At 57.0% G+C, this 23,762-nt stretch overlaps 1 protein-coding gene across 4 annotated transcripts in view; it reads left to right on the plus strand.

Annotated features, from left to right (window-relative positions):
• RBFOX3 (RNA binding fox-1 homolog 3) overlaps positions 1-23,762 on the plus strand; it is a 422,631-nt gene that overhangs the window by 45,760 nt on the left and 353,109 nt on the right. Inside the window, exon 1 of one of the 4 annotated variants that reach the window (XM_019466023.2) lies at positions 6,362-6,446. The exons of the other annotated variants lie outside the window; for them this stretch is intronic. The gene's annotated coding sequence lies outside the window, so the exon portion shown is untranslated. Of the gene's footprint in view, positions 1-6,361; positions 6,447-23,762 lie in introns of those variants that run through there. 4 annotated transcript variants of the gene reach the window in all.

Here is a 23,762-nt window from a genome sequence, read left to right on the forward strand (position 1 = left end):
AGTATCAATCTTCTACAGATGGTATAATTGTGTATTTGGCAAACCCAAAGGAATCAATGAAAATACAGATAACCAATAATAACTTAAATACAAATACAGAGGTAGAAAAGGTCCCTATTGAGAATGACAAAAATAAACCAAAACACCTGGGAATCAACTTAATAAAAAAATGTTCAAAATGCATATGTAACATACAATGCTCTTGAAGGACAGGTCCTACCTGAATAAACTCCCAAGTGGAGTTTTAAAGTCCACTTTAAATCCGAAGATTTAAAGTCATTCATTCAGCAAATATTTCTCGAAGGCTTTTCACACACTGGGTCCTGTTCTGGTCCTAGAGATAGAGCAGTGAGCAAACAAGATAGAAATCCCTGCCTGCATAGAGCTTGCATTCCAGGTGGGAAGGAAGCAGCCAACGAAACAAATAGTAAGATGATACATTTTAGAGAGTAACACTTCTTACAGCAAAATATACAGCTGGAGGTGTGTGGGGAATGGTGGAATTGCAGTGTTAAGTTGGGGGGATCACGGAAGGCTTTGCTCAGACCTGATGTTCGCAGTGTTACTTAAGTCATTGATGGTTTAACGTCTCACATCCCAAAGTAACTTGTAAGCTCAGCGCGTTCCCCAGCACATACGGGCTTATGGTGAGAACTCGATCAGTTAATCTGTTTACATTTTCAAATCTTGAAGATTTGACCGTTTGTTTTAATATGCCAAATTCCCTGTATCGAATCTTAGCCTTCCCAGGTCTTCCTGTTCTGTACCTGCAAACCCGTGTTTTTCTAGGATGGAAAACTTTCTAAACTTTTACAAACACTAACAAACATTTATGTAGAAATGTGGTCCCTGCAACCAGGATCATCAGCATCACCTAAGGGTTTGTTAGAAGTACAGATGTTTGAGTCCTACCCTAGACCTACCTGAATTTCGGGATCTGCCTTTTAACACGATTTTTGAGTGCCTCGTGTGGACATTAAAATTGAGAAGCATTTGCCTGTAAGCCTCAGGCTTTGCCAGTTTCCTTCTTGTTCGATGAAATCAGGGGCTAGAGGAAAATGGAACTGCCCTGCCCCTGTTGGTCTTGGCTTCTCACAAAGTCAGGCCCCCCAACTGCCCTTGTGTGGCCCGTATTCCCAGCCACTCTTGGAGGACGTGCAGTGGTATGTTGAAAACTCTAGAACTGTGCTGTCCAATATGGTAGCCACCAGCTGCCTGTGACCATTTGAGTAAAATTAAATATTTAGTTACTCAATCACACTAGCCGCACTTTAGGTGCTCAACAGCCATATGTGGGTAGCGGATACCATATTGGATGGCACAGGTATGGAATATTCTTGCCATTACAGAAATTTCCATTGGGGAGCACAGATCTAGAGCATACCGGGTGTTAGATTTTGAGAGATTTTGATTTACAAGATCGTGTCCTCAGTGCTTTGGATTCTGAGTTCCATTTTGTTTCCTTTGATGTCAATATCCACCTGTCTGCCCGTTGGTCCATCTGTCCATCCACTTAGCCAGTCAGTCATTCCGCCAATGATGGTGGCATGAAGTGCTACTGTAATGAATATTTATTGAATAAATCACGGCATGAAAGGTCTACCTGTCCTCAGCCCCTAGCTGGGTATCTGATGTGTTAAGTGCCACGCTTCCTGGCCGTAAGCATGTGGGCTTGCATTGGGAACTTTCTACCGTGACCTCTGGGAACCCAGTTTCCTGTATTAGTTTGGCTTTCCTTGCACCAAATATACTCATTCCACCACTCCCCCTGGCCAGCTTGTTAATAGGCTGACTCCCCAGGAAGAGATCTGGCTCCAGGAAGCTGCCTCTCCTACAAGGGTAGACCCTACCAGTCAAGCCTTCTTGGGGACGCTCCTGGGCATGGGGTGCCCCCTGACCCCTTGTTTTCTTGGGCCCAGCTGACCTCTTCGGCTTAGACCTGCCTGGCCCGTTTTTTCTGGCATAGAGTTTTCCTGGCGTAGACCCCAGGAGATAGAGAAGGAAGGTCTGAATGGAGAAGGTTCAAGTGGGGGTACGTGAGTGCTCTAGGTGGGTGCCCAGCATGGATGGTCACGGGGCCATGTTGTGCCCCGAAGGGTTGGTTTTCTGCAGTGTGTGTGTGTGTGTGTGTGTGTGTGTGTGGTCTTCTCAGAATACTGGGGCTTTTTAGGCAAACTGCTTCATCGGTTATGTCACCGCGCCCGGAAAATTCTTACTTTTTATGATGATTCAGCCCCTCTTATTTTAAAGTTAGCTCTGCTCGAGCAGAGTCTGCACCCACAGCTGCGCGGCCTCCCCAGCCCTGGTGTGTGACTGCGCGGGGAAGGCAACGTTCACCTCCTCCCGACACCCCGACCCCTCCTGGGGGGACGTCGGCTTCCTCTCTCCTTTCTCTCGTCTCATCCCTCTCTTGGGGAGTCCTGTCCCCCGGCACAAGCAAAGCCTCCGGCCCTCCCTGCCAAGGCCCCCTCGTGTCCCTGGGGTGTCCCCAAGCCTCCCACCGCCCCAGCTCAACACAGACACAAAGGGTTACTGTGATCTTAGATTCTTCTGGTTGGTCTAATGCTGGTGTCACACAGATCACTCCCCAGTCTCCACAGAAACCTGAGTTCTGCCTGCCCCCCTGTCCCCTTCTGCTCACGGCTGAGGGCTGCGTGGGGTCCCCCAGCTCCGGAGGAGTGGGCACCGGCCAGCCCACTGTGGAGCTGAGTGTTGGAGGCCCCCCCCGTGGGGCCGAGCCCGGCCGTCCTCATGGCCTTCCGGGATCTCCCTCAGGACTTGCCACGTAAAACACGCTTGTACCTTCTAGAACCCAGAGGCACCTGTGAACACCCGAGGCTTTGCTTTCTTCCTCTCCTCAGCCCTCACGGAGGGCAGGCGAAGGGTGGCCTGGCCGCAGTTGGTGGCGGTTCCCCTCTGGGCATAAGGGACTCCGGGCAGTGCTGTCCGTCCCTGTCCTGAGCCTCGGTTTCTCCGGTGTCTCCGTCTGCACAACAGTGTTAATAATCGCGCCACCTCATGGCCTGGAGGAAAGGAAGAAAGGACGTAATGCAAAGGGCGCCTCTGCGGTCAATCCGTATCTGTTACTGCAACAATGATTATTGTCCCCAGTAGGCTAATGATGGCTCTTACTAGCTCACAGGGTTTTTACGAGGATAAAATGAAATGCCACGAGGAAGCACTCATATATTCATTTCGCAAATATTTGTCGAGCACCTACTGGTGCGGGGCCCTGACGTAGGCACTGAGGCTCCATCAGTAAACACAAGAGAGGTGCGGATGGGAGCAGCCTGTCCCCCAGCCTAGAGGGGCCCAGGGGAGTCCTGGGGTCTCGTGCTGGAAGAAGAAACTGGGCGTCGCCTACTTGACAGAGGAGCGACTTGGGGCCGCAGAGGCCTGAGCAGCAGAGCCGAGCAGGCCTCTTCCCCAGCAGCTCAGATGGTCCGTGCCAGCATCGCGGGCACACCCGGCATCCCCAGGGCTTTGCGGGTGGTGACAAAGCCCTGACACCAGGCTGTGCAGACCCTCGCGAGAGGGCAGGAAGCCGCCGTCACCCAGGCAGGATACCTGCTTGGACCTCTGAGCTGTGGGAGTCACAGAAGCCTTTCTTCTGTGGGGGAGTGTGGGAGAGGTGGGGAGCGCAGGGGGAGGCAGGCGAGAGTGTGCTCTTGGCGGGCGGGCGGCCTCAGGTCCTGGGGTCCTGGCTGCATCCGTGACCACCTCTGAAGCAACGTCTGCTGAGATTCCCTCCTGGGGCTGGCGGAACACCAGGCAATGGCCACCAGCGCTGAGCGAGGCCCCGCCTGGGAACTTGGTGTTTCTAGAGGATTTGAGGACACGCAAAGGAATGTTCCGAGTGGCTCCAGGCGGTTCCCCCCCAAATTGCAGGAGGAGGGAAGCTGGTTTTCCTCCAGGGGCGGGAGAGGCCTCCAGCTTCATGGGAGCTTCAGGGGACGTGGGGACACTCTGGACGCCCCGGCACCGGGGCCTCTTCTGGGGAGCGGGCTATGGGAGGCCTCCCGAGTCTCCCGCCCCCCTCCCCTCTGCTTTCCTCTGTCGGCTTGGCGCGTGCAGTTGGCGCTGGTCAGGTAGCTGCTGAGTGGGATAAACAGACCTTCGTCCCCCCGTTTCTCCCGGGGCATGACCTCACACAGCGAGGCCCGCACACTCCCCGCCCGTGCTCGGGGCACTTGTGTGTTTGGGCAGGTGGACCGAGCCCCTGTTCCGAGGAGAGAGGAGGAGATGACCTGACCCGGGCTGGGCTCCTGGAGGTCCCGTCCCAGGGCCTCACCTTTATTCCCTCCCTGAAGCAGCAGAGTTTTGATAGAACGGGGAGTGGGAGGGATACGTTTAGCTCTGAGCCCCTTGGCAGCTGGGGCGCCCCTTTCCCTGTTCCGTCGTGGTGCTGTGTGGTTCTCCGTCACGCACGGAAGCTGTCGGCCTGCTGGTGCCCCCGGCGGGCTCTCTGCCCGTCCCTACATGGGGAGGGCAGTGCCCAGCATGCACCGTCCCCTCTCAGCCCCGAGCAGGATGCCCACCCCGTAGAGGGCCCCGGCTACAAGGACGGGGCGGCCGGGTGCCAGCGAGTGAGAGGGATGCTTGCCATGCTCTTGGTGCGCCTGGGAGGGCGTGGCGGGGTTGTGGACAGGCCATCAGTCATCTGTCTTTAGAAAGTCTTGGGGGGCTTGGAGCGGACAGAACTCAGCGTGCACAGGCCCACGTTTGGGCACTTGTGGGGCCTCAGTGACGGCATTTCGTCTGAGACAGCCCGTTTGCCCACTTGCACGAGTAGGGACGGCCGTCATGTGGCCAAGAGGGGGGTGCTCTGTGAAACACTCAGTAGGTCCTCCTCAAACACGCCCTTTCTTTCTGGGGCTGATGAACCGGGTCCCTCTGTTTTGGCAGGAGGGCAGCCTGGGTTCCCTGCTCTCCCGTGCCGTCCTCAGAATTGTCCACGATGGGTTCACGTGGTATGACTCACAGCGCGGTGGCAACAGGTGAGAACGTAGGTCCGGGGAGACAGAAACCTGCCGAGATCCGGACCGCAGCCGGGACCTCCCCGAATCCACCTGTAACCACTCAAAAATGATTTGCTCTGCCTTTGTCATTATGCCCGTGTCCAAAACGTGGATTTATCTGAGTCGTAGCACAGTAATAGTTCTGCATGTACGCACACATACGCTGTCTCTCCAGTTACGTGGGGACACTCAAAGGGGACCCTTTCGAGCCCCACTAAGAGCCTCAGAAGACAGTGCAGTCAGCCGAGTGTGCGTGTGTGCGTGTGCGTGAGTGTGCCCCCAGAGACTGAACCAGACTCTAGGCGGCAGCTGGGTGTGGGAGCGGGGACCTGGGTGGTGAGGGCACAGGGAGCTGGAACACGGGAAAAGGAGCCACGGTCCGAGAAGTGAGGCTGAATTGGATAATAGGAATAGACAGCTTCTCTTGGGGAAGGAATTAGAGATTTCCCTCTTGTTTTTGTGGACGTGCCTGGAAGGGAAGGCAGGTTTCGGCGATGGGCTGGCTGGAAGGACACGGGGAGCCTCGGGTTGAGCGGTGCTGAGCTGTCTGGAGTAGAGAAAATCTATCGGGGGGGGGGGGAAGTGCAGAGTCTCAGGCAGCTGGGGGGCCCTGCTGTGCTCCCCCCACCCCGTCGGGAGAGGCTCCTGTGAGGCAGATCTTGGCTGGTCCGAAGACCCCAAACCAAACATCGTCCCTCCGTCTTTTCTGGTAGCTGTGCCCCTTTGGAGGGAAGGGAGTGAGGACAAGGCAGGGGGTCCCAAGCTGCCCCCCTCCAGCTGCTTCCTGGCTCTGAATTCCAACACCTGTCATCACAGGCTCGAGGTGGGAGCACCGTGGCCAGGACCTGCCACCGGGCGACGGTGGTCATCCCTGTTTCTTCCAAAATGAGAAATAGCAAAGGGGATCTCAGCGATGGAGGCGAAAAGCCGGGACATCCCTCGTCTGCTCCTTTCCTGCGTTTCTGCCCCCTCAGGATTCGTTACTGTTTTTCTAGAACAAGAAAGAAAGACTTTTACTTGTAGGAGCCTTTTTTTTCCTTTCTTTCTTTTTTTTGGCCCTTAATGATGCGGTGGGTGGTAGTGGTAGCATGTTTTTATTTTATGTTATTTTTTACCCTTTGCCGCTCTGGGGGAGGGTGACAGTGTTTGAGTTTGGGGTGCGGCTGTGGGGGAAGCGTTCTCTTGGAGAGGAACGCTAGGAGCAGATGTTACACCCCCACGTCTAGAAGGTGGGGGGAGTCTGAGGCGGCAGCTGCTTGGGGTGAGGGAGGACTCGAGTTATGTAAGGGCATCGAGGGGGTGGCTGGGGGCGCAGACGGAGCCCGAGGATGCAGGCTGGCGTCCTCCTCCGGGCTCTCGAGGAAGGCGGCCGGGTGCCGTCTGCCGGGAGCCGGGGGGCCGAGTGGCGGCGGCGGGTCTGGCGTGCAGGTGGGTGTCAGCACATCAGGGTCACGGGGAAGGTGGGAGGCATAGAGGGTGGAGGACTCTGCAGGAGGAGCAAGCTTCTGGAAGCCTTCGGGAGGACTCCCCCTTTCCCTCCATGCCTCTCTGTATCCCTGCTCCTCCGCTGCCCGTTCTCCAGACGACTGCCCGGCAACGGAGGAGACAGACCTCCCAATTGCCCATATGTCCTGCACGGCTCCTTCCCTCCCCGCTTCCCGCCCCAGCCGCCATCACCACGTGACAACAGAGCGCACACGGTGGAGGGCGAGGCCGGCCCCGAGCCTCACCACGCTCCAAGGGCAGCCTCGGGTACCTTCCCCTGGTACGAGAAAGGTCTGACCCACGAGGTAGGACGAAACCCTGAGCGGGTCACTGTAACGGCGACCGGCCAGCCAGGGGACAGCTTTGTCATCTGCTCATAGAGCCACAGGGAGGATGCGGCCAGGGCACGTGTGGACCTGACCTCCACCTTAGCATGCGGGAAGGAGCCTGTAAATGCAGGCCGGGGTCAGGATGCTGTTTGAGCCCCTCTGTCCCACGATGCCCTCGGCGAGCTCCCCCTTCCTGGTCCTCCAGCTACCCCCCACGACCACTTTCTCAGGCTGCTTGGGCGCCCCTGTCTTTGCTGGGTCACCCCGCGTCCCTTTCTTGCCCCCTCCTGCAGACTCTGGCCGGGCGGGGGGTGGGGGGTGGGGGGGGGTGGTCTCTCCTGGTCGACCAGTCGCTCGGAATTTTCACCGGGCAAGCATCATGCGGTGCCGTGGGATCCCAGCCCTGTCTGCACTAATGAGCTAATGGGCTTTGTACCTGGTAAGACCACGGGGCCGGCACGTGCTCGGCATGCTTAATCCCCAGCTGGTTTTACCTTCCTCTGTGTGCGTTTTTCTGCCTGTTTACTTCCTCCCCTTGGAGGCCCCGGTGGAGGCGGCGAGGTGAAGGTGGCGAGAGGGGTCCTGATTTTGCTCTGTCGTGAGTGGCCAGAGTGAGAGGTAGAGAATCCGGCTCCCGTCGGGTTCCAAGCAGGTTCTCTGGGTCAGAAGGGGAGCTCCACCCGCCCCAGGGGCCGATAAACGATCTTGCGGTGTCCCAGTCCTCGTTGGCTCGACGTGTGGTTTTGGGCGGCCCCAGCCGAGCCTCACAGAGCCGTGGAGAGGGCGCACGGCGCATCACCTGGGGGGTGTAAGGCGACTTGTTCCCGACACACAGGGCGCTCGCGAAGTCTGGGGACGGTGAGTCTTCGTCATGGGCTCACGGTGATTTTGGAGAGTCAGTGGTTGTGAAGGTTGCAGAGATGCATTTCTGAGCGGTGGGCTTCTCCCTCCGCTGGCCAGCTGCTGAGTGCCAGGCTCCATGCGGCCACGTGATTGTCTTCGAGGCTTCGGGTGGTTGTGAATGGCACAGTCGTGACACGAGGGGATTCTATTCCTGCCTCGTCCAGGAGGGTGGCCGCCAGCCATACACGAGTCCTTAGCACCCAAAACGTGTGGGGTCTGAGTGGAGACGGCCTGTGAGTTTAAGTGTACGTGGGGTGTCCAAGACTGAGCACACAGACAAAGCATGTAAAATATCCCCTGAATAATTTCTTATGTGGATTACATATTGACAAAGTAATATTTAAAAATTTTTTTTTAACGTTTTATTTATTTTTGAGACAGGGAGAGACAGAACATGAACAGGGGAGGGTCAGAGAGAGGGAGACACAGAATCCAAAACAGGCTCCAGGCTCTGAGCTGTCAGCACAGAGCCCGACGTGGGGCTTGAACTCATGGAGTGCGAGATCATGACCTGAGCCGAAGTCGGCCGCTTAACCGACTGAGCCCCCCAGGCGCCCCGACAAAGTAATATTTTAGATACAGTGGGTCACATAAAATATATTATTAAAATTAATTTCATCTGTTTTTCTTTTTCTTTTCTTTCCTTTTTTTTTTAATTAAAAATATTTTATCCTGTGGCTACCAGGAACTTTAAACTGGCCAGGTGCCTGGGTGGCTCAGTCGGTTGAGTGTCTAACTCCTGATTCTGGCTCAGGTCGCGATCTCACGGTTCGTGGGATCGAGCCCCATGTTGGGCTCTGCACTGACAGTGTGGAGACTACTTGGGATTCTCTCTTTCTTCCTGTCTCTGCCCCTCCCCGCTCCCCCTCAAAATAAATAAATAAACTTCAAAAAAAAAAAAAAAAGCTTCAATGCAGCCCATGTGTCTGGCATGATATTTCTTTTTCTTTTTCTTTTTTTTTGGCATGATATTTCTGTTGGGCCAGGCTGGTCAGAACTGCAGTCACCCCTAAACTTGACTTCCTTCTCTGCGAGGACAGAGGTTCCTCCCGATGTAACCCAGGCTGACGCTCGGGAAGCTGGCGACCTTCCTCCTTTTCTGTGTTCACAACACCAGGGAGCCCCTCTCGAGTCTGGAAAGGGCAACTCAGGAAGTCAGAGCAGCTGATTTTGTGAGAGGTCCCAAGCTGTCTGTCTCCAGGTTGGTCCCAGCTCGACACCATTGGAGTTTTCGGGGAAACACTCTCGAGCTTTGTAAATATCCATTAAAAAAATAAGTAAACCCACTATTTTGCCAAGCTTCACAAGGGAGTTTCTAAAAAGCCTCTCGCAGAGAGGTCTAGGGTGTCATACACAAGAAAAAAAAAAAAGTACACGCACGGAGAGTTTGAAGGCAGCGGGGAATGTTTTTGTTTCTGGAAAAAGAAACGCTAGGGTGTGTGGCAGGCCTGGAGGCACCGCGTTCGAGCATCAGGAAGCCCCGACAGGAGGCGGAAGAGAGAATCCAGAGGGACTTTTGGAGAGGAGGAGGAGGAGGACTGGTCAGCGTGGGGACGAGGGGCGAGCCAGAGTTTCTGCCGCAAAGCTGCCACACGGCGGGGCCTGGGGCTCCGGGGGCCGGGTTTCCTGCTGCCGGGTGTGCAGAGCCTCTGTGGCTTTGCGCAGCCCGGGGCGCCCGGGTCGAGTGGGAGAACCCGCATCCGATCCCCTGTCCCCGGTCTCTGGAGGAGCTGGAGCACGGAGGCCGGGCAGACCCGCCGCGCCTGCTGAGGGCCGAGGCCCCAGAGCCGCCGGCGTTTTGCGCACGGCCCTTGCTGGTGCGTCGTGAGGCCCTCTTATTTTTTATTTTGCCATTTTTGACACTGTCCTTCAGTTCCTCCACGCTCCCCGTTAAGCTGTTAAATCACTCCATTTATTTAGTGGGAGCGTTTCTGAGAGCTCATTTTTATCTTGGTGAAAACCAGGCTTGCTCATGGGCACATAATGAAATTGCATAAATATACCCTTAGCTTGGAATCTAATTTATTTTTCCTGTTCATTATGGGGTAGAAGGCCATTATGAAATGTATAACTTTTTTTTTCTTTTCTTTTTTTTTTTTTTTTTTTCTCCAGTGCTGGAATTGAAAGGCTGGGGCTTGGGCTCGTTTTATTCTGATGATTTCGTCCTGATTCAATTTAAAGCTGGTTAGAGCTCAAACACGGCAGCGTAATTGACAAAGATCAGTGTGGGTTGTAATGCTAATGTTTCGTCTGTGGCTTCCGAGGCTCCACGGGCGTGCTGGGTTAAACAACCTTTCCAGCATGAGGGTACCCGGGCCTACAGAGCTGCGGGGCCTCGAGCAGGGGGCCCGGGAGCTTTCCGTGGCCAGTGGTCACATTCTCCAGCTGCGGGCAAGGCTGGGCGCTCGAAAGTGGGATCCGAGTGGTCCACGCTGTATCAGAGGGCGGGGGACACAACCGACCCCAAACCCAGAAAGGGTTAGGAATCCCTTCAAGAGCACCCACCTGACCACTGCTTGTGCAGCCGAGGGCACTGAAGCTTAAGCTGTCTGAGCAACCCCACAACCTGGCCGAGGGCTCCTGGGCTCCAGCCTCCTGTCCTTGGCCCCGGTCACCTCATTGTGACAGCGAAGGAATAACGGGAGATGAGATCCAAATATAGGCTGCCTTTGGAAGCAGCGGCTTGAGCCGCTCTGTATGAGGTTTGGTGCACCGTGTGCTCCGTGCTGAGAAGGAGGGACACGGAAGGAGCTCCTGGCAGCTGCAGGAGGTCACGAGATGCTGACCTTGGCTACGAAGTGGGGCGTGACCCTGAATAGCAAACGGGCCAGGAGCTGGATGCTGCACGCCTTGAAGAGGGGTGCCGTCCTCCCTGCCCGGTGCGCCTGGAGCCCTGCTAATTGATCTCCCCGAGTTTGCGGACTGCCTTCCCTGCGCCTGGTACCACCGGGCTCAGACGTAGAATCCGAGAGGCGGGATCCTGCTGTAGGCGCTCACGTCTCCCCGGCAGGGTGCGTTTGGTTTCCATCCTGACTCTCAGATGGGAACCATACCGGCCACTACGTGCAGGTCAAAAGGAGACCCAAGTCAGAGTGTTCTCCTGGAGGGTGGCGAGTGATGATCAGAACCCGTGTGCGTGTGTGCGCGCGTGGTCCCCGGGAGGAAGACAACATCACGGATACGGCAGGTTTCCCCGGCAGCTAGAGGAAACGGGTTTAAATCTGGCTTGCGGAGATGGGGGGGGGAGGGGAAGGGGGGAGATTCATTCCTTCTTTCTCCGTCCCCTGTAATTAGGGTTGCCAGATACACCTGGGACGCCCAGTTAACTTTGAGTTTCAGATGAACAACAAAGAACTTTTTGTAGAAGTTTGCGCCAAATACTTTACGGGACATATTTCTTTTTTTTTTTTTTTTTTTAATGTTTTTATTTATTTTTGAGACAGAGACAGAGCATGAGCAGGGGAGGGGCAGAGAGAGAGGGAGACACAGAATCCGAAGCAGGCTCCAAGCTCTGAGCTGTCGGCACAGAGCCCGACGTGGGGCTCAAACTCACAGAGTGTGAGATTGTGACCTGAGCTGAACCAGGACGCTTAACCGACTGAGCCACCCAGGTGCCTACGGGACATATTTCTATTAAAACAAAATTCTTCTGAAATCCAACTTAACTGGGCGTCCTGGGCTTCCATTCGCTAAACCTGGCAGGCCTACCTGTGACAGCACGGGGGGTAGAAAGGCTTTATTTCAAAATCATTTTCTTAGTCATTTAAAAAATTCAGCCACATGAATTTTAAAAGCCGTTATGTATTCATTGTATCAGCTCTTCTAAGACCGAAGCCTCTGAAGTGGAAGGAACAGTCTGCTTAGCTCCTCTCCATGACCTCTGACCTCTGCTAACAGGTGAAAGTGAGTCTGCAGACCCTCCCCCTCTGCTCACACTGTCCCTTGTGTGTGTGTGCGTGTGTGTGCGCACGCGCGCACACACACACATGCATCGTTCCTGGCACTTTCTGCCTTTTTGGAGAAAGTCCCAGGTAGAAGTAATGGGACGAAAGGTGTGTATATCTTGAATTTTAGGAACCACAGCAGGATTGCCTTACAGAGTTGATGGGATCTACAGATGTCTCCATACTATGTGGGTGTCCTTCAAGCTACACCCATACCAATATGAGTTATTATTTCTTAAAGTCTTTGTCACTTGGAGGTAAAGATATCATTTTAATGTATATTTCTCCAACTTGAGAAGAGTTTGAGTGTCTTTCCTCTGTGTTTATCGCATTTAGCCCTCTGCGAGCTGTCTGTTCATACACTGTGTATTGCCAGGGAGGCTTTTTCTTAGTCACTTCTGGGTGCTTTTTATACGGGGGGGACCCTCGTGCTCTATCACGTACAGTCTTGGGCTTGTTTCCGGACCACCTGTGGTCGAACCATCCATCACCTGGTCTCGGTGGCTCAGACCTGAGCTGCTCACCATGGTGGTTTTCTGGGTCTCACGGCACTGTGGACCTCCAGACCCCACAAGGGCACCGAGAGCCTGCCGGCCTTCTCGTCTTGACATTCTTGGGTCTCAAGGAACCGCACGTGACTGGAGAGCCTCCGTCAGCACTTGTCTGCCCTGGTGCTGCCCCGAAGACGGGGCTGTCCTGGATGGCCTTCAAAACCTGCCCACCTTTATTAGCTTGCTTTCTCTGCACCTATGGCAAGCTTCACCCTGGAGGAGGGCACCGGGCCCTGGGAGGAAGGAAGGCAGGGGATACGCTGTATATACCACTGAGGGTATCTGGCTGTGACCCTGGTCCTCCCTTGCAACTGGGGCCAAATTCACCCTGTAACAGGGAGTGACAGGGGCTCCCAGGGAGAGCGGGGAGAGAAGGGCAGGCCCTAGTCCCCCTGTTCCACTCAGCCATTCATTTCTTTCCATTTGTTTGTGCATTCATTCATTCATTCATTCAGCAAGATTTTGCCAAGTTCCTACCGTGCACCAGGCACGCACACAGACTGGTCCCTGCCATCAGGGAGCTGCCAGCCTCTGGGAGAAGCCTGTCCTTGGGGGTCACGGGCAAGTCTTGAGCCCCCACTTCTACTCGGTTTTTCTGGGGCACCAGCGGTTGGTTCTGTGTCTCGATTTAGGAGAGATAGTGGCTAGCCCACAAGCAGGGTTGTGAAGGGACTCACATCCATGAGACAGGTGGGCTTTGGAAGACACGGGAGCCTTGGAGGGCGGCACGGTGGGCCGGGGGTGGGGGGCCTGCTGTGTATGAATCTGTGCTCTGTGTATTTGAAGGTGTGTCCTGTGGAGAAGGGAGTAGATTTGTCCTTTTGTGTCCAAAGGCAGAAGCAGGGCCTGTAGGTGCAGGCTCTAGGGAAACAGAATCTGTCCCTCCGGCGAGGGCCTGAGTCCTGTGGAGCTCCTCTCAGGGCCCTGCCCCCTGCCCCCTGGGAGGAACCCCTTGTTTTGGGCCCCAGGATTTCTCCGGGGTTCTCTCCAACCCCACAGCTGCTTCCTTTGGGTCTTCTTGGAGTTGGCTCCAACTCTGGCCCCCAAGGCCTCTTCGTGCTCTGGGTTCATTTTTCCCTGCGGGAGAAGTCTGCTAACACGGTCAAGCGTGTGAGCGCGGAGCCCAGGCCGCTCTGCCCGCGCCTCGTCCCACGAGCGTCCTGGTGGGGCGCTCCGGGGCATCTCGAGGACTTTGTACGTCACCTCCACTGTCACCGTGAGACCAGCAGAAAGCCTGTGCCTCCCAGCAGGCCCCGTGGAATCTGAGGGACGCGTCTCCCTGCCGGCAGAGCAGACGTGAATCCCGCGGGGCCGTCCGTGGGTTTGGTTCCCCACTCTTCCCACCTCTGCCTGCGGCCCCCCCGGGCCTCTCCCCCGGGGACGGCATGACAAAGTCCAGACGACTATGGTTTTAGTGTCGAAACTATCTCAGACCTCCCACCCGCGGCCTTCACCTGCCAGGCCTCCGGGACACAACACCACAGCCTGGGCAGCTTCAGCGACGGGAAGATACTTGTTCCCCGTCCAAGGCAGGAAGCCTGAGATCAGGGAGGGGGGCTCCTTTCTGGCTTGTGCACGGATGTCTGCTGGCTGTGGCCTCACGTGGCGGAGAGCTCGTGAGCCCTGGTGTCTCATCTTGCAGGGGCACTAATCCCACCACAGGGTCCCCACCCTCACAACCTCATCTACCCTGATCACCTCCCAAAGTTCCATCTCCAGGTATCCCTCATGCTGAGGGTTCGGGCCTCACTGTGTGAATTTGGGGGCAGGGGACACAAATGCCCCATCCATAACCCTGCAGTGAAAAGGAAATCAGTCCTTCAGAACTTGGACGCTGTTTCCTTCTGAAGACATCACCAGCTGAGGAGAGCTCTCTCTCTGAGTGTCGTGTCCTCAAATCATAAGACACTCTTGGTTCTTTGATGTTGCCGAGTTTGGATTAAAGAGGGAAAAAAGGTGGTTTTTTTTTTTTAAATGCTATCTTTCTGTAATCGTATAGCTGATTTGTTTACAAAGGACGTTTTCCTTATTTAGTGCTTCGTCGGAATATCCTGTGTTTTAAAATTTGCCTCTCCTGCCCTCAGCCATCATTTACTATTCTTTGCCTAATTCAGCTATTAAAAAAATGATGTTGTGGAAGGATACCTAGTGAATTGGTAGGAGACATAGTTAAATGGGAAAAAGTTACAAAATGGATTGTACAGTATGAGCCCACTTGGTACCAAAAATATATATTCTGTGCAGAGGAAAGTCTGGGAGGGTATATATGCTGAAAATGTTAACAGGAGTTATTTCGGGTTAGTGGGATTATGGGTTATTTTAAATTTCCTTCTTTTTGCATATGTGTAGTTTCTAAATTTTCTGCAGTAAATATGTATTACTTTTATAATAAGGACAGAATTATAACCAGGGATCTTGCCAAGGGCTGCTCAGACTCCCTGACCAGAGGGGGCCCCGGGGGGAGGGGGCGGGCCCTCCTGTGCTGTTCCCGTCGCGTGCTCACCCTGGGGTCCCTTGGAACGTACACCGGGAGTGTCCCTTCCCCTGCGATCCTGGGCTGGGCAGAGCTGGGGCTGATTTTCTCTTGTGTGGAAATGCCCCCCCCACCCCCGTGACCCCTCCCTGGCAGGCGGGTTTATCACCACCCTCCCAGGGCCGCTAGTCCTCTCCTCTGCCCATGCCAGCCAGTGGGCGTGTTGGGGGCGTGTCTGGGCGTGTCCAGGGCGTGGCTAGGCGGTCCAGTTGTGTCTGGGGTGTGTCCGGGGCGTGGCCTGAGCTATCCCGTGGGCGTGCCCGCCCTCCTGACGTTGTGGGGAGCTTGGACCCCGTTCCTGGTATGTGGGAGGAGGGCTTGGTCCCCTGTGCCCACCGGTGGGTGGGAAGGATGGAGACCTCGGCCTTTCCCATCCTGAGGTTGTCCTACAAGGGAAACAAAGAACAGGGGCTACACAGTAGAATAGAAATAGCATGGTGGGTGGAACCTCAGCTCTGCCACAGATTAGTTCCTAGACACCCCTCTGAGCCTCAGCCTCCCTCACCTGGAAAACGTGGGGGATGCTGAGAGATGAAATAAGGAGGGTCAGGTGTCTTGTGTGGAGCGGGAGACACGGCAGTGCTGAGCAAATACCCCTCCTGTTTCTTTAAGGGACATGTCATCCGGCTGGGGACCCCCCAAATGTACACCAAGGGGACCCACAGGTAGAGCTTCTGCGTGCGTGTCAGTTGACGTTCAACTCCTGCTCAGAGCTGTTTCAGTAGGATTCATCCTCTCCCCGAGACGGACAGACACACACACACACACACACACACACACACACACACACACACACGTTTTCATAGTCACCTGATCAAGCCAGGAGCAGGAACAGGTTCCGGGATCCAGGCTCCCATCCAGGTGATTGACAGAAGTCACCCCACGACTGTGTGTCCTATGTCCTCTTTCCAGCAGCGTCCAGACTGGGGACGGAGGCCAGGACCCCAGGATTATTCCTGGCTGGTCTGTCCTTAGAGCAGCCGCAAGAACAGGAAGGAGGCTCCGTATTCTCCTGAAAGTGTGGGCCTCCTTCACTGGCCTAGGCCACCTTCTCCTCTTCTGACTCCAGTCCACTGGCTCTGGACCTCAGACCTGTCCACCTCTCTCCATGTCCTCAGCGCCAGCACTCCCCGCCTCACCGCCTGACCCTTGCTCCTGCGTCTGTCCTCCCGAGAGGCGTCTTCCTACATAGACGTCTGCTTATGTTGGCTCCTGCCTCCCCCCCTGCTCTGTGCTGGCCAAGGGCTGTGCACGTTCCAGCCTGGCTCTGCCACAGGCCACCCCCAGCCTGCCTTCGGGAGGTCACAGCAGGGAAACTGAGCCGGCCCTCTCCCACCCTCCCCCACTCCCGCTCTCAGATCCGCTAGACAGGCAGAGGACCCCGTGGTGGTGGACTTGGAGAAGTGGATGGGAGGCTGGGGGTGGGGGGACTTCTGGTGACACCTTTCTGAAGGAAATCGGGCGGGGTCTAAGGAAGCGCTCGCTGAACAGGGCACCGAACCGTTCACATCAGGTCTGCCCTGCTTCCTGGAAACCCAGGCCCTGACAGCAAAACGCGGGCGTGAGCGTTCAGATCACATGAGGACCCGCTCGAATTGGCGTTTGCTCAAGCCCGTCCCCAGTGGAGGGGAGCCGCGAAGGCCAGCCGCTGGCCAGGAGGGAAGCATGTCTGAGATGAAGGTGAATCACTGAGAACATGATAGGATTTACAAAAATTGGTTTGACACAAATTTTCAGGAATCCATCTGGGCTCCGTGAGAGGTAGAGTTATTCCCTTTTCTAGGTTCCCGGGAAGCTTATGTTCTGGGGAAACTGGGTGTATCTGCTGCTAAAAGGGGCTTTATTTTTAGCCACATGCGAGAGAGGGAAGGGAGGGGGCACAGGGGTGGGGGCTGAGGTCCCCTGGGGCGGGGATGCTGGTGTAGGGGGTGGTCCTGGGGCTGCGGGCGGGACTGGCCTCAGGGGCTGTTACCTTTTTACTGCTGGGAAAGCCGGTCCCTTCCTGGAGCTCCTCCCGCGTGGGCTGGGCGGTGATGGCTGGGGGGGGTGGGGGGGGGGCGGGCAGTGGGTCTTCCTGCCCCCTCCCCCACCCGGTGCGCTAAGCCAAACAGCAGAGCAACCAGCCATCACGCGCTCTAAATTTCCAGGGCGCTCTCGTCCTTCACCGCTTGCTCAAAAGTAAAGCTGTCTGCCACGAGCAGAATGCCAGAGCTGGTGCGGAGCGTGGCAGCCGCCAACCTCCCGGCCCCACCTGCTCGCCTGTGCCTCCCTCTGGTGCACACGCCGCAGCCCCCTCACCCCCACGGGGCCCCTTGTCAGGGTGGAGAGTTTGCAGCAGGAGCCCCCCACCCCACCCCACCCCCAGCCGCAGGCGTGGTCTGGTGGGGACTGAGAAACAGGGTCTGGGGGCTTGGAAAGGACCATGGTGCTTCTCTCTGCGGCACCTGCCAAGAAGGAGCATGCGGGTGCTCCTTCCCTCTGTGGGGGGGGGCTGGGGCAGGGCAAGAGCCTGCTAAGTCCTGCCTCTGCCACCGCCCCCAGCCCCCAACTCAGACCACTGCGGTCTGCCGAAAATGGGCCCTCTTTGGAAGTGCAGCCGGCCTCGGAGGAGGTGCTCCCCAAGCCGAGCGAGGCCACAGCCTCCGGGTCCCCCCGGCACTCTGCACACGCCTCACCGGGTCGCACTTTTCTGTGATTCCCTGTCTGGGCTTCATACCCCGCAGGCCGGGAGAGGGCCTCCCTTGCCTCTGAAGCCCCGGGGCCCACACAGGCCGGCACAGGATGACGATGTGAATGAAGGCACCCCTGGGACACTCCGCCATCCGCCTTCCACTCTGGCCTCTCCTGCTCTGGCTTGCAGGGCTGGTTTGCCTCTTGGCAGGATTCCACCACAGCCTCCAAATAAAATATTGGCAACTCGGGCCCAGGTGAGCAGGCCCCGTGTGCCGGGCTGAGGCACGAAGCCGGCGAAGGCGGGCTTGGTTCCTGGCCGTGCACACTTCGTGCTCTGGTGCAGGGGCCGGACATGCCCACGGTGTTGGGAGAGTGAGCGCCGGGGGCTGCGTTCCCAGAGGGCTTAGGGCCGGAGCGATGACAGGGTGAGGAAACCAGCATTCTGAGCTGTCACCTCCCCTCCCTGAAACACACGCTCAGAGCAGTGGCACGCCTCAGCCCTCCGTGGCAGGAAGGGCTGCTGGCTTCTCGATGCACAAGACCCAAGGGAAGAGGGCCAGAGCCCGGGACCCCTGCCCCTTTGCAGACGGAAGGTTGTGGACAGAACAACAAAGTGGGATTCGGTGAAGGGGTCTAGGCAGGCTCCGTGGGTGGGACCGTCGGACCCCCAGGGCCAAGCACCCTTGGGGTAGGGGTCCCTGGCTGGCTGTTGAGCGTCACCCTCATGAGCCGGTTGGACGGTCGGTTGTAGGTAATAGTTTCTCCCTAACTTCTTGATTTTGACTTGAGGGTGTTTTGGCCACTTGGATCTTTATCTTCATTCTGGAATTCTCTTAGTTTGGCTTCCTGTCCTGAATCACACGGGGAACATTCTCCCACTCCATGGCGTGTTCCCTTCTCCGAAACACAGGTCTGAACTGGGTCATCAGTGCAGGTGCTCACCCTGGCTTGGCCTCCTGAGTTCACCAAGTGCCCTCGCTGTGTCAGCTTGTCGAGGTTTTTCTCCGGGGCGGGTAAAAGAACACTGCTGGCCTGTGCCTCCTGCTCCATGGGGTACACGCAGTGTCTTTGCCTCCCATTAAAAAAAAAATCCCCCTATTCAGGGGCGCCTGGGTAGCTCAGTCGGTTAAGCGTCCGACTTTGGCTCAGGTCATGATCTCACGGTCCATGAGTTCAAGCCCCGCGTTCGTCTCTGTGCTGACAGCTCCGAGCCTGGAGTCTGCTTCACATTCTGTGTCTCCCTCTTTTTCTGTGTCCCTTCCCCCACGCACGCTGTCTCTCAAAAATGAATAAACATTAAAAAAATGTTTTTTAATAATAAAAAAAATCCCCCTATCCAGGCCTTGTATAAGTTCACACCAGCTCCCATACAGTTGGGCTGTTTAGAGCAGGGGTTTGCAAACCTGCCCTGTCGAGGGCCAGGTTAGTCAGTATTTTAGGGCCGGAAGGCCCCTCAGCTTGGACGCCGGCAGGAAAGCCGCCACAGAGGATACATGAGGAGTGAACGTGGCTGAGTTCCAGCCACACTTTGTTTTCAGGAACAGGTGGTGAGCTGGGTTTAGTGCCTCATCTGCCCTGTTCCAGAGTTTCCAGGGATGCCTGCCTCCCCCCCCCCTTTTGGGGATGAGCTGTGTTCTGGCTGTCTGTCCATTTCTCCCTCTTCTTCACTCCTCCGTGGCTCCCTGCGCCGGGAACCACCCCAGATGTGCAGGAGCATCACCTCCGGTGTGGGGGTGGGGGGGGTTGTCTGCAGGTCTGGCTCACTGTCTCCTCTGCGGGGTCCCTCCTCTTACGCAGACTTGGGTCCTCTACCGGGTCTGTGGCCAGTTGCCTCCCCCTGACCACGCACTAAGCCCCCACCTCCCTTTCTCGGGCCACCTTGGTGCCCACCGCCCAGTGCATTTCGGCATTGGCGTCCTCCTGCCTCGGGCGCCTCACTGGTGGCCAGCTCGCCCCCCCCACTCCAGCTCCGTCCCCGTGCGTGAATTCCGCTGGGCACTCCTGAGCCTCTCCTGCGAGCCGGAGAGCTGCTTCCCTGGGCGTTGGAAGGCAGGTTCTAAGCGACAACTCTCTGGCTTCTCTTCCCCTCTTACTGGAAGTCGGACTTTGCTTCCCGAGTCTCCGGCCCAGGCCCACAGCAAGGGCCAGACCCTTGCAGCATCTTTTCAAAGGGAGAAGAAAATGAGCTTTGCTCTTAAGCATTTTATTTGGAAATAACTATAGACTCACAGGGAGTTGAAAAATCAGGGCATGAAATCCTGGGCGCCCCTCACTGGGGTGAGAGTGAGCTTTGGTAGCGTGAGTGTCCTTGGGCATCACGTGAGGTCTCAGATGAAGTAGGATGGGGTTGATGCTGAGGGACGTTTCACACACACCCGCACCTGCTCACTGTGCTGCCTGGGGGCAGTGACTTTGCACTCCTGCCTCTGCCCTGCCAGGTTATTTGTTGAGCACCTGCCCTGAGGCACTGAGGCAGGGGCCAGGGGCACAGTGGGCAGCGAAAAAAGACACCATCCCAGGGACACCACTGCCGGTAAAGTCAAAGGTGGGAAGGAGAGGCCCTGGGGACACCATCCTGTCTGCAGCAGGGAACAGAGCCTGCCGTGGGTATCAGCGGGACGGCCTCCACCCCCCGCCGCTGAAATCTCTAGAGGGGAATCCGTCCTCGCCCCTCCTGGCTTCTGGTGGCTACGAGCAGTCCGTGGGGCCCCTTGGCTTGTGGCCACCTCACTCTAGCCTCAGGCCCTGTTGTCACGCGGCCTCCTCCCTGTGTGTCTCTGTGTCCTCTCTTCTTGTAAGGACACCCGTCACTATGGATTAAATGCCCACCCCTGCTCCCCCATGACCTCCTCTTAACTTACATCTTAATCACGTCTGCAAAGACTCTATTTTCAAATCAGGTTGCGTTCAGAGGGGCCAAGGGTTAGGACTTCATCGTATCTTTTCTTTTAGTGGGGGAGGTGGGGACGCAGTTCATCCCGAGGCAGACGCTGAGCGAGCAGGCAAGGGCGGGTGGGTGGCAGGATCGCATGTGCCGGTCGGGTGGGGCCCCACCGCTCCCCCCGCCCTCCTTGGAGCCCCTCCTGGCCTGTTGGAGTGAGGGGCTGCCTGCGGCCAGCTCACAGGGAGGCAGTAACGGGCACACCCCTCTATCGTGGCTGCCCCGGGGCACAGTAATATTGTATTTATTTACAAAAATAAAGTTGTATCTTCTGCTGCATGTACCGCTTCCCCGAAAACAGGTTATTAAGGGGAAGTGGGGACCATCGGAAGCAGATGGAGGTGCCCTCGATTTGCATAAGGTGCCATTTGCGTGGCTCAGAAGCCCCTGTGGCAGCAGTAACGTAGAGAAATACACATACGTAAGCCCTCAGTTGGGAAACAGAGGCCCACCGATCAGCCACGGAAATAGATGTGAGAGAGACCGAGCTGGCGGGAGGGGGCGGCGGGGGGAGGGCTCGGACGGGAGAGGACAAAAAGCAAATCTGGCGGTCCCCCCAGTGTCAGGATTTCGGGGCTGATGGGTTTTATGTGTGCAACGGCAGGATGGGTGTTTCCACCAGACCTGGCTTTTCTTCGCTCTCCCAGAAGGGCGATTGTGGAAAGAAAGAGAGAAGAAAAAGAAGGTCACGGTTGCCGGCAAGCTGGCTTGACGATCCTGGAGGGAAGGAGGTGGTGCCAGCTCTCTGAGTCCCCAGGTGCGGATGGGGGACGAGGCGGAGGGGCAGACCCGTGCACAGAGGAGGCCAGGAGCGGGGTGGATAGAAGACGTGATCCTGGAGGGAGGGAGAGGGTGGACCTAGGATGCGCGGGGTGGGGGCAGGAGAGAGGCCTGACCTCGGGGCGGCCGCCGGTGGTGGGGCGGGCAGGCGCCCTGTGGGTCTGCCGGCTGTGGAGTCCTCCTGGGTCCGGTCCCCCGAAGCCTTGCTGGCTGCAGGGCTGGGCCCGTGCCACGTGGAAGCAAATCCCTGTCTGCACAAAGCCCTCTGCAGAGAACAAGGCCTGCTCAGTCCCTCTGGGCCATGACCGCTTAAATTCCGTGTGCCGGGGCCGCAGGGTTGAGAAGCAGCGTCTGTTCCGCGTGCAGCCACTGGGACCTGGCTTGCCGGGACAGAACCGCCCCCTGACCTCCCCTCCCTCCTGCCTAGGCCGCTTTGCCGTTTGCCACTCCCAGCGTCCTCTGCCTCCAACACCCTGTACTCTCTGCAGGTCAGATGCTTGTTTTACAAGCCCGTTCAGCAGTGGTGCTGGGGGCCATCTCTTGGCCGGGCATTTAGGCCACTGTCCTGTCATCCGTCCGTCGCTTGCTTAGTGCCTGTCGATGAGAGCGATGGTGCCTGTATGACGCCCTGGGACTTAATACCTGGGGAAGTCCCCTGCCCGCTAACCCACTGACCGAGGAGGCGGCTGGATGCCCCCCGTAGGGGTATGATCCCCTTCGTGGTACTGAGTTGTTGCTGAGGACACTGGCCAGGGGGCAGCTCTCCCCGGCCCCTGAGCTCTGGGGGACATGTGGCTGGTTCTTCCTGATGGGCTGTGATGCCTCCTGACACTTTCTAGCAAGCACTTGAGCGTGGGGGGTGTAGCCCAGGTCCCGAGGGTGGCTGAATGATGCCAGGAGCCACGAGACAGCAGAGACCCAGCCTGGGGGCAGCCGTGGCCCCAGTGCCTGCGTGGAGGCCAGCCTCGATGGATGCGAGGTGGAAAGGCAGGAGCTTCAGCAGCTGGCATGTCCTGATGAGTCCAACCACTTTGCTTGGGCTTTTCTACGAGGCTGCAGGTCATTGGTGTCTGTCCTGGGTGGGGGAAGGGCTCAGTGTTTGGCCAGTTCTCTCAAGAGATTGGGTCAAAACTCTAAGTAAACAGGGGTTTTGCCTCTCCTGATTTGAAATGTATACACTCAGGGTGTCTACTCAGACAAGAAAAGAGATTCCCATTACAAAAACCCAAGCTTAGGGGCGCCTGGGTGTCTCAGTAGGTTAGGCGACCGACTTCAGCTCAGGTCATGATCTCACAGTTCGTGAGTTCGAGCCCTGCGTCGGGCTCTGTGCTGACAGCTCGGAGCCTGGAGCCCGCTTCCGATTCTGTGTCTCTCCTCTCTCTACCCCTCCCCTGCTCACACTCTGTGTCCCTCTGTCTGTCAATAATAAATAAACGTTAAAAAAAATTTAAACAAAAACCCGAGCTTAGAAAACCGATAATGACCGAGAGCATACTACACTTCCCACGGAATCCCAGCCACGTGCCTGTAGACGAGGAGCTCCTGGCAGACACGAGCACCTCAGGTCCACGGCCACGTCCGAGATCACACGGAATTCGAGGCACAGGTGGACTGCTCCGCGGGGGGTGGGCGTGTGCCCAGCAAAGCTCGGCAGTGCAGATGTGAGCCGGGCACTGCCCGCTGCCGGGGCTCCTCCTGGAAGGCGGGGGGTCGTTGTCCCAGAAACGGGGACTGTGGGCTCTCACTTCCCGGCGCGCTCATCTAGAACTCGGGGAATCCAAGTCCAGAAGTTCTAAGTCAACACGACCAGGGGCCGCCGTGCGGGGTGGAGAGATCCTCGTCTTCTGGCTCCTGGGTTTGAGGCCGCCAGCGGCTCCCTCCAACAGATGCAGCCGGCACTTAGCTCCTGGTGATCCCCACCCCGCCCCCGCCCCAGGACATTTGGGCGCATCTGCAGACATCTTTAGTTGTCACAGCTTGGGATGGCAGTGGTGCTCCGGCATCTAGACAGAGGCCAGGGACCCCGCGGGACACCTTACGATGCCCAGGACGGGCCCTGCCTTGGAGAATGATCGGCCCCAAATAAATGTCATTAGTGCTGAGGCTGAGAAACCCCGACTCGAGGGGGCGCCCGCATGGGCCCTTTCCATGCCAGAGCCACTTGCAGAACATGCCTGAAGCGTGTGGCGGGCGCTTGTCTAATGGTGAATCACGTGCAAGAATCCTTGTCATCCGAGACTGCCTAGATCCTCAGCACGTGGCACCTGGGGCCCCTCTGAGGGGGTCACTCCTCTGCTCTGAGGCACCAGGCTAACTGGGACCGTCTTCGCGGTCGCTCCCCAGCAGAGGTGATCGCCTCCAGGCGCGACGCCCCGTGCTCGGTCCGGACTGCACGCGGCTGGCGGCAGGGGTCTGGGGCAGGCGTTCTGCACCCTGCCGGGGCCGGGAAGTAGCCTGAACCACTTGAAGCGGACATCCCGGGGAGTTTCTGGAGTGTCGTTGCACTGAACTGGGGGGCCGGCCTCCGAGCCGACCTCGAGAGCGGAGGTGTTCTGTGGTCGTCGTCTGAAAGGCTGGACCCGGAGCTCGGGCGGAGGAGAGGCTC

This window comes from Panthera pardus, unplaced genomic scaffold (genome assembly GCF_024362965.1).
Source record: "Panthera pardus isolate Hobbes unplaced genomic scaffold, ASM2436296v1 HiC_scaffold_3, whole genome shotgun sequence".
NCBI classification, from domain to species: domain Eukaryota; kingdom Metazoa; phylum Chordata; class Mammalia; order Carnivora; family Felidae; genus Panthera; species Panthera pardus.